Consider the following 10,751-nt stretch of genomic DNA (forward strand, 5'->3'; position numbering starts at 1 on the left):
GCCACCTACAGAGGCCTTTATATTATAGACGTCACACACACTGTTACCCAATAGTAGAGTCTGCTTTGTAATTACATTCATCTCGCTTTAGTGTTTTAATTTGTATGCCACCAAAAGGTCTAATGTTTAAAAGTGTGTAGTGATCAGAAGGAAGCTGAGAATGACTAGCACCTCTGTGCTATGTGATGCAGCACTATGGTGCCCCTAGTCACTCTCTGTGGCGTTGTGCTTAGTTTGGAGACAAGGACCTGATTTATATTGTCTTTGGTATCTCAGACCTAGAACCCAGTAAATATTTGTAGGTTGTTTACATAAGCTGCTTTGGGCTGTTTTGCTCAGTTGGTTTAAGGTCAAAGTGAGTAAGTTAAAGGTAGACATTTCATCCCAGCATCACTGCACCAGTTAGCTTACCACCCTTACGTGGCAGCCTAACCCTTCCTATTAAGTCAGTTACCTGGCAAGACTTCATGAAAAGGTTTATCTAAATTTCTGAGAATCTGCTACCAATACCAGAAACACTGCCTAATCCAGTGGTTTCATCTCTACACAAGAACAAGTATGACCAAAAAAACCTTTGAGTTAACTGATGTGTCAAAGCAACTAGTCAAAGGCTGGGCACGGTGGCTCACGCCTGTAATCTCAGCTTGCAGGCAGAGGTGGGTGGATCACTTGAGCCCAGGATTTCAAGACTAGCCTGGCCAACATGGTGAAATCCCATCTCTACAAAAAATACAGAAAAAAAATTGGCTGGACATGGTGGTGCCTGCCTGTGGTCCCAGCTACTCGGGAGGCTGAGGTGGGAGGATGGTTTGAGCCCAGGAGGCAGAGGTTGCAGTGAGCCAAGATCGGGCAACTGCACTCTAGCCTGGGTGACAGAGCCAAACCCTGTCTCAAAAGCAAAAACAAAAAGAACTAGTTTAAGAATTTCTTTTGGCTGGGCGCGGTGGCTCACGCCTGTAATCCCAGCACTTTGGGAGGCCGAGGCAGGCAGATCATGAGGTCAGGAGTTCGAGACCAGCCTGGCCAATATGGTGAAACCCCGTCTCTACTAAAAATACAAAAATTAGCTGGGCGTGGTGGTGGGCGCCTGTACTCCCAGCTACTCAGGAGGCTGAGGCAGAAGAATTGCTTGAGCCCAGGAGGCGGGGCTGCAGTAAGCTGAGATCGTGCCACTGCACTCCAGCCTGGGCAACAGAGTAAGACTCTGTCTCAAAAAAAAAAAAAAAAAAATTTTAGCTTTGAAGAGCAACCAAAGGAATATTCTTATCACATATTCTAGGATGTGTATACTACATGCTTAACTTCGGACATCAAAAACGCTCATATATGAAAGCCAAGTTTTAGAGTAAAAGTCTAAATTATTGTGTAAATTAAAAGCTTATTACCTTATAGAGTAACCTTTACAAAGGTATAAACCTTTGCAGTTATAGCCTCTGTTATTAGCTACTGGTTACTGATATTTACTAATTAGAGTTGCTTTTAGCTATCAAATGCTCATTCTATGCTAACCACTTTATATACATGATCTCATTTAATCATCTGAATCCTATAAAGTGATCATTGGTTATTTGCCCTAGATCAGTTATCAAGTCCCAGAATCAGGATTCAAACCCAGATCTTGCTTGCTCCAAAGCTCTTGTATTTAATCCGTTCTACTGACTGCTTCAACTTACACAACAAAGTACATAGCAACTTACTTCACTTAGTCATTAGAGCAAACACGCTGAGTGCATCTTTCAGCAAGATCAAAGGTTTGTCTTAAAAAACCACTCTCCAAGGTAATATATCATCGAAGGCTTTTCACGATGACACAATGGATCTGTTTATCTCCAGCACATCAAGGTCACTAAAGGTCTCAGTGCCTTATTTGCTGTTTAACACTGAGTCACAAAGGGTCTCCCAGGCATCCCACACTGTCCCAGATGAGTGACATCCCAGGTGCCTCCAGTGTTTCCTGATACTATAAAGCAAGATTCAGTGGCACCAAACGGTGCCAGAAGCATTCTCTGGTTCACAACACACTTTGCAGTGTACATGTGAGGTGGGGAGTGGAAGGGTCCAAAGAAGGATTTAGCTCAGAGGTTGTGTAGGGGAATATGATAGGCTGGTCTTTCCAGCCTCCTTGTCAGTTTCTGCAACCACCAATGAAAGGTTCTCAGAGCTAGTCACAGCTGAATGTGCCTTTTGGATACACCTACCACACAGACTGCAGTAACCTTCAGGACTTCTCATGCTATTGGTTCTAGAAACTGTAGCATATCAACAATTTAACATATGTCCTGCCATTTCATGCCCAAACGCCCTTGAAAGAGAAAGTAACAATTTAAGCAGACTCAGTAATGGATTCTTAGCTGCAGTGGATTAGCCATATCATCCCTCTCCATTGATATAGAAAATCAGGAATTGAACTGAGATTTTTTTCTGTCAACTTCAATTATTGGCTTGATGTGGAGTCCCTGGGTTTCACAGCAGTCCCTAAAATGTCTTATTGATTTCCTAATGTCTATCACTTATTACCCTATAAGTCATCGTACCCCAACACTGATCTGATTCAAATCACATTGAAAAAATTTTCCCAGATGTGTTTTCTCTGATGAATCTACTTAGTGATTTTCCCCCAGCGTTTAAAACTTCTTATAAAAGTATCCTGGTTGACTATGTTATCATTGTAGATCAGATATCAGACTAAAGACTGTGCTTGTCTTGGACAATCTATAGGTCTGTGTTGGACAAGCCTGTATATACAGAGACATTTGCAAGAGCTAAATGACCTCTTTAGAGGCCGTTTCTCTTCTTCTTTTTTTTTTTTTTTTTTTTTGAGACGGAGTCTCGCTCTATCACCCAGGCTGGAGTGCAGTGGTGCAATCTTGGCTCACTGCAAGCTCCGCTCCCTGGGTTCATGCCATTCTCCTGCCTCAGCCTCCCAAGTAGCTGGGAATACTGGGACTACAGGCGCCCGCCACCATGCCCGGCTAATTTTTTGTATTTTTTTTAGTAAAGACGGGGTTTCACTGTGTTAGCCAGGATGGTCTCGATTTCCTGACCTCGTGATCCGCCCACCTCGGCCTCCCAAAGTGCTGGGATTACAGGCGTGAGCCACCGTGCCCAGCTTTAGAGGCTATTTCTCATTCAGGTTAGTAAATTAGGGTTTCTCAGCCCTCACTACCAATATCCTCAGCTGTCAACCATCCAATGAAACCATTAAAAAGAAAGTATATTTACCTAAATCCTAAATATTTAAGGAACATTGTAGAATCCTACATAAAAGGATGAAAATATGTCACATATTTGTCTCTAAATCTTCTAGGGTTACTCTTTATTTTAATGTATAAATATCAATGTCCTATTTCATGTAATTATAGGAAGTACAGCATCCTTCAGAGTATTCTGATGACTTCTGGAGAGGCTGTTCACTTTTCTGGTAGCCCCCGTCACGTCTTACTCTGATTTCTGTTCTGGTTCCATCTCTCAGTTCCCCTACACTATCTCATCTGCAATTGCTGTCCTTACTTCATAAAGTTTTGTGCCAACTATGGACACACATCCTTTGTCCTTTATTTCCCAAAGCCTATTAATACATAGCTTTAAGGAGGAATAAGCTTAAAACTTTGAGGTTGCAAGAGTCTCCCTGTATTAGTCCGTTTTCACACTGCTATAAAGAACTTCTTGGAAACTGGTTAACTTACAAAGGAAAGAGGTTTAATTGACTCACAGTTCCGCATGGCTGGGAAGGCCTCATGGCAGAAGGGGAAGCAGGCACCTTCCTCACAAGGCAACAGGGGAGAGAAGTGTGTGTGAAAGAGGAATTGTCAAATACTTATAAAAGCATCAGTTCTCATGAGAACTCACTTGCTATCAGGAGAACAGCATGGGGGAATCCACTCCCATGATCCAATCACCTCTCACCACGTCCCTCTCTCAGCACGTGGGGATTAGGGGGTTACAATTTGAGATGAGATTTGGGTGAGGACACAGAGCCAGCCGTGTCATCCCATTTATCCTCGGTTTCACCTCACATGGTTTTAGTTACCCGCAGTCAACTGCAGTCAGAAAATATTAAATGGACAATTCCAGAAATAAAACCTCATATGTTTTAAATTGTACACTGTCGGGAGTAGTTTCATGAAATCTTGCACGGCCTGGCTCCCTCCTGCCCGTGTGGTGAATCCTCCCTTTGTCCAGTGTATCCATGCTGTATCCCCTACCTGACAGTCACGTAGTAGCCATCTGGGTTGTCAGATCCGCTGGGACGATATCACAGTGCTTGTGTTCAAGTACCCCTTGTTAATAATAATTCTTGCCCCCATGCACGACAGTAGTGATGCTGGCAGTTTGCGTATGCCAAAGAGAAGCTGCAAAGTGCTTCGTTAAAGTGGAAAGGTGAAAGTTCTCGACTTAAGGAAAGAAAGTAAAATCATATCCTGAGATTGCCAAGATCTACGAGAGCAAGTCTTCTATTTGTAAAATTGTGAAGGAAAAAGAAATTCATGCTAGTTTTGCTATTGTACCTCAGACTGCATAAGTGATAGCCACAGTGCCTGATGAGTGCTTAGTGAAGATGGAAAAGGGATTACATTTGTGGGTGGGAGACATGAACAGAAACGTATTCCAATCGATGCCAACTGAGTTCAGTACTGTCTGTGGTTTCAGGCACCCACTGGGGGTCTTGCAACGTATCACTGAGGATAAGAGGGGACTGAGATACTGGAGGGTGGGTACAGCACAGAAGTGAAAACAGCTTAAAATTTAGTATCAGAATTCACAATTCTGAAGGTGCCAAATCATTCCCCATTAAATAGGGTCATCTCTTACTGGCCTTTCTCTCCTTAGGTCCCAACCAACCAAGTTCCTTTGAATCATTCTCAAATTTTCTTTCAAGAACTCTCTCCTTTTGGCTGGGCATGGTGGCTCACGCCCGTAATTCCAGCACTTTGGGAGGCCGAGGGAGGCAAATTGCTTGATTCCAGGAGTTCGAGACCAGCCTGGCCAACATGGCAAAATCCCATCTTTACTAAAATTAGAAAAATTAGCCAGACATGGTGGCGCACACCTGTAATCCCAGCTACATCAGGAGGCTGAGGCACAAGAATTGCTTGAACCCAGGAGGCAGAGGTTGCAATGAGCCGAGATGGTACCACTGCACTCCAGCTGACCGACAGACTCCCTCCTTCCTTCCTTCTTTCCTTCTGTATTTATTGGACACTTACGTATGCCACATACTGTTCTTGATGCTAAAGATACGAAAGTATATAAGACAAAGTGCCTATCCCCATGGAGGTTAGGTTGCAGTGGGAGAGAGAAAAAAATGGAAATAAATAAAATACTTCAATGTTTTACATGTGCTATGAAAGAAACAAACTAGGGACTGAAAGAATAACTGAGGATGGCTTATTTTAGGTGGGCTGGTCAGAAAAGGGCTCTTGGCAGCTGTAACATTTTAGTTGAAGCTAAAAGAAAAGGGGAAGCCGGACATGTGAAGGATGGGATAAAAACCTCCTGCAAGTCTCATTGAACTCCATGAGGAAATTGTGAGGATGCTCATGGAAGTTTTGTTTGTCATAGGAAGAAAAACTTGGAAACAATGTACAGATCCATCATTAGGGAATGAATAACTAGAAAATATATGTGGATACTACATATCGGTTAAAAACTATGAACTAGATTTATGTATAGCATATGAACAGACCTAAGAAACTTAATGTTGAGTGGAGAAAAAAAACTCGCGATTTACAAGACCATTTGTGAGGATATTTAAAAACCCACAACTACCCTACATATTTTCAAGGCCACGTGTACGACTGAGTAAGTGACTTGAGGAAAGATTGGAAGGACAATATATGAAACACACTGGAGATTTGCTTCTCAGAGGTCTGAACTTGGAATAGGAGACCACTGAGGCTTGGCATTCCGTTTCATCTGCAGCTTTGCCACCTGACAGTTAAATCCTTGGTCTGATTTTCCACACAATGTTGCAGCAGGCCTTCTGTCTCTACAGTGTGCTTTAACTTACAATTAACTGACCTGAGCTTGTCATTTTCCTTCTTCAAAGTTTTTTGTTTGTTTCTTTGTTTGAGACGGAGTTTCACTCTGTCACCCAGGCTGGAGTGCAGTGGCATGATCTCAGCTCACTGCAACCTCCACCTCCTGGGTTCAAGCAATTCTCCTGCCTCAGCCTCCTGAGTATCTGGGACTACAGGCATGCACCACCACGCCCAGCTAATTTTTTTGCATTTTTAGTAGAGACAGAGTTTCACCATGTTGGTCAGGCTGGTCTCAAACTCCTGACCTCAAATGATCCGCCCACCTTGGCCTCTCAAAGTGCTGGGATTATAGGTGTGAGCCACTGTCCCTGGCCTCGAAGTTTTGAAAATAACCAAAGGCAGACAACTCTTACGCAATTCTTATAATTGCCATTGCCCCCATGCTATTTGAGTGCCTCCAGCTACTGCATCAGCCAAGGTTTCACCTCCACCTGGAACTCATTCCAGTTTACCACCCGTGAGGGTTTTTCTAGATCCAAGGGCTATATTCTTTTTCCTATTTTACCACCTTGTCTCCCTTAGAAGTAATGATAGTGGGCATCCTTGCCTTATCACTGAGTTGCGAAGGGAATGCTTCTAATACCTACAGGTCATATTTGGCAGGCTTCCAAATTAACCTGCCTGGGGAGGTCTTGTGGTTCCTGATGACCTTCTGTCCTGAGCAAAGAATCTTCTTGTGAGTTCCTCAGATTCTTGACATACTGATTAATGCATAACCCACTGACGTTGAACAAGACACTGATTTGTTTCTGAATCTTGAAGTTTTACTGATTATCCTGCACGTAGAACATTGTAGCGTGCATGTAGTCATCTGTAGCCAATGATTGTAACCTCTATACTGTACCCTCCAATGCAGAGGGTACGACTCCTCTGGGAAGGAGTCCACTCCCTTCTCCTAAACTTTCTTATAAAAGCCTTCCACCTTGTAGCACACCCTAGAACGTGCCAGCCTTCTTGGTGTGTCTTCTCAGGTCAATCCTCACATTTGGCTTCCAATACAACTTTATCAAATCAGCCTTAGTTTTGGTAACACTTTCAAGATTTTAGTTAAGTTTGATGTTATAACTTTTCTTCTCAGTATGTTGTGGAAATATGTTCACCCCAATAAATATTTATACACAGTCAATCCTGTTTTTTTTTTTTTTTTTTTTTTTTGAGATAGAGTCTTGCTCTCTTGCCCAGGCTGGAGTGCAGTGGCATGATCTCAGCTCACTGCAAGCTCCGCCTCCCGGGTTCACGCCATTCTCCTGCCTCAGCCTCCCAGGTAGCTGGAACTCCAGGCGCCCGCCACCACGCCTAGCTAATTTTTTGTATTTTTTTTTTTTTTTAGTAGAGATGGGTTCCACCGTGTTTGCCAGGATGGTCTCGATCTCCTGACCTCGATCTGCCTGCCTCGGCCTCCCAAAGTGCTGGGATTACAGGCGTGAGCCACCGCGCCCAGCAGTCAATACTTATTATTAATGGGCGGATTTTGTATTTACAAAGTTGCCTACTCACTAAAATTTATGTGCAACCCCAATTCAATACTTGAGGCACTTACATCTCATTCACAGACATGAGCAGAGCGGCAAAAAAAAAAAAAAAATGTTGCTCAATGCAAAGATTCCCAGCTGAGTTCAAATAAGGCTACCTCTGCCATCTTGTTTCAGCTGTCATATGGAAAACCAGTGCCCTTTTCAGGGTTTATTTAGTGCCACATTTCCCCCATGTTTGTGTTCATTGTTGATGATTTGGCTGTTTAAAGTGGCCCCAAGCACCATGCTGAAGCGCTGACTGGTGTTCCCAAGTGCAAAAAGGCCGTGATGTGCCTTACGGAAGAAATACATGTTAGATAAGCTTCATGCAAGCATGAGTTATAGTGCCCTTGGCCAGGAGGTGAATGTTAATGAATCAACAGTGTATATTAAATAAGATGTCTTTAAGCAGAAACACAGACAAAAAAAGGTTACATACTGATCGGTTGATGAAAATGTCGTGAGCAGAGGCTCACAGGAACTGTACCCCCTGTATTTCCCCAGAGGTAGTGGTTCAGTATTCACGGACTCAGGGTTCACAGCCACTCTGTAGAACCTAACTGGTGCCAAATAATAAGAATCAACTGCGTACATTAAGATTAAAAAAGCATGTTGCATGGGAAAATCCTTGTACTGAAAACAATTCATTTTCTATCTGAAATAAGTTCTTTTTTTTTTTTCTAGTTGGAGTCTTGCTCTGTCGCCCAGGCTGGAGTGCAGTGGCGCGATCTCCGCTCACTGCAAGCTCCGCCTCTCAGGTTCACGCCATTCTCCTTCCTCAGCCTCCCGAGTAGCTGGGACTACAGGCACCCGCCACCACGCCCGGCTAATTTTTTGTATTTTTAGTAGAGTCGGGTTTCATCTTGTTGGCCAGGATGGTCTCGATTTCCTGACCTCATGATCTGCCTGCCTCAGCCTCCCAAAGTGCTGGGATTACAGGTGTGAGCCGCGGTGCCCAGCCTCCTATCTGAAATAAATTCTAAGTATCTAAGTGCTCTCTCTTTAATTGTATTTCCCTGATGATTTGGCTCTCCTTAACAGTTCCTAGTTTTGCAGAATTTGCTTATAAAATTCCTTGCAGTTACAATCTACGTCCATTTACATTGTTACATAGTTTCTACAGTGGTCGTATCAACTTATTTCATTCTCTTGTCTATTAACTCATTAATGAGAAAATACTCTCAACATTAATATTATGAGCTATATATGTATACACACATATACAGCTATATATCCATACTGCATATATATTGAACATGTGTTATCATAAAATTAATAACTGAAAACTGATCTTCCAATTTGATCCATTGAAGCACATAATATCTTTCAAGGAATAACTTTCCATTCTTCAGTATTATTTTACATCTCTTGATCAAAATCTATGTAAAAGAATAAAATTCTTCAAACCCCACTTCAAAAGACAGCAGTGGCAAGTGTCATAAAAATCATCTATTACAATTCAGAATTTCTTTTTCTTTTCTTTCTTTTTTTTTTTTTTTTTCTGAGACGGAGTCTTGCTCTGTTGCCCAGGCTGGAGTGCAGTGGCGTGATCTTGGCTCACTGCAAGCTCTGCCTCCCGGGTTCACGCCATTCTCCTGCCTCAGCCTCCCGAGTAGCTGGGACTACAGGCGCCTGCCACCACGCCTGGCTAATTTTTTGTATTTTTAGTAGAGACAGGGTTTCACTGTGTTAGCCAGGATGGTCTCGATCTCCTGACCTCGTGATCCGCCTGCCTCGGCCTCTCAAAGTGCTGGGATTACAGGCGTGAGCCACCGCGCCCGGCCTTGTTTTTATTTTCTTTCTTTCTTTTTGAGATGGAGTCTCACTCTGTCGCCCAGGCTGGAGTGCAGTGGCATGGTTTTGGCTCATTGCAACCTCCGCCTCCTGGGTTCAAGCAATTCTCCTGCCTCAGCCTCCCAAGTAGCTGGGATTGCAGACATGAGCCACTACACCTGGCTAATTTTTGCCTTTTTAGTAGAGACGGGGTTTCACCGTGTTGGCCAGGCTGGTCTGAAACCCCTGACCTCAGGTGATTTGCCCACGTCAGCCTCCCAAGGTACTGGGATTTCAGACGTGAGCTACTGCTCCCGGGCCAGAGTTTCTTTTTATTTTCACAAGCAAGGTTGTCCCTTTTAAGAATTGCTTGACACTTAAAGGGATGATCTTTTCATCAGCTCTTTCTTTAACACAAGATTAAATGATTTGAGCTGGCCAGGCTTCCACCCACTGCCGAGGGAACGTGTGTGTGGGTTGAGGAATGTGTTCAAAGTTCAATGAGTTAACAAATCTGCCTCAGTTTTCACTTCCTGCTTGTACAGGGTGTCAAGGTCGGTCAGATGTGAGTATAAACTGGAGCCTGTCTTGTTCCCTAGGTCTCCCTTTTAAATGTTTCGCTGATTGCTTGATGGCCCCAAGTGTTATCACAGCCTTAGGAGATTCCATGCTCTGCTGGCCTCTGATTGCTACCAAATATTATTGTTTTCAACAAAACCAAGTAAATAGAGCTTTTCCTTGAAGCTCCAAATCATTTCAGCCCCTTTTGGCACCAGTAAGGCAGCCAGTCCCACCAATACTGCACCATGGAGCTGGGGTGGCGGCAGGGGGAGTGAGGACGGGAGCAGTTCTAAGACGATGTGTCACACACTTTGTTGATCTTACCAAGGTTCAATAGTTTCTCTTGAATAAATGCTTTTCAGCTTGTTGTATGCCTTTGGTTAATTTCCAGAGTTCCAAAGTAATTGTTTTTAGTAATTTGCTATTTATTTTTTAGTTGCTGCTTTTGGGAGAGAATGTGTCAAGGTCCTCTCTCTGTTCTTCTGGAAGTTCCCCATGGGTATAATTCAAAATTTTCTGTTTTAATTTAATCTAATATATCAAAAATATCATTTAAACATGTAATTTATATCAATATTGTTATTATTATTATTTTGTAGAGATGGGGTTTCTCCATGTTGCCCAGGCTGGTCTTGAACTCAGGGGCTCAGGTGATCCATCTGCCTCTACCTCCCAAAGTGCTGGGATTACAGGCCTGAGCCACTGTGCCTGGCCTATATCAATATTATTAATGAAGTATTTTGTTTTCTTTTTTTTGTTTGTACCAAGGTTTTATAATCTGATATATATTTTACACTTACAGTTCATCTCAATTTGAACTAGTTACATTTTCAGTGCCTAATAGCCACTTTGGCTAGTGGCT

At 43.0% G+C, this 10,751-nt stretch overlaps 2 protein-coding genes across 2 annotated transcripts in view; one reads left to right on the forward strand and one right to left on the reverse strand.

The window, feature by feature from the left end:
- CLK4 (CDC like kinase 4) overlaps window positions 1–1,882 on the reverse strand; it is a 27,464-nt gene extending 25,582 nt beyond the window's left edge. The window contains exon 1 of the mRNA XM_054556336.2: window positions 1,698–1,882. The gene's annotated coding sequence lies outside the window, so the exon portion shown is untranslated. The remainder of the gene's footprint in view (window positions 1–1,697) is intronic.
- LOC129059679 (microtubule-associated protein 4-like) overlaps window positions 1–8,646 on the forward strand; it is a 13,029-nt gene extending 4,383 nt beyond the window's left edge. Inside the window, exon 3 of the mRNA XM_063724592.1 lies at window positions 8,240–8,646. The gene's annotated coding sequence lies outside the window, so the exon portion shown is untranslated. The remainder of the gene's footprint in view (window positions 1–8,239) is intronic.
- The last annotated feature ends 2,105 nt before the right edge of the window (window positions 8,647–10,751 follow it).

The sequence above is a fragment of the Pongo abelii genome, chromosome 4, assembly GCF_028885655.2.
Source record: "Pongo abelii isolate AG06213 chromosome 4, NHGRI_mPonAbe1-v2.0_pri, whole genome shotgun sequence".
NCBI classification, from domain to species: Eukaryota; Metazoa; Chordata; class Mammalia; order Primates; family Hominidae; genus Pongo; species Pongo abelii.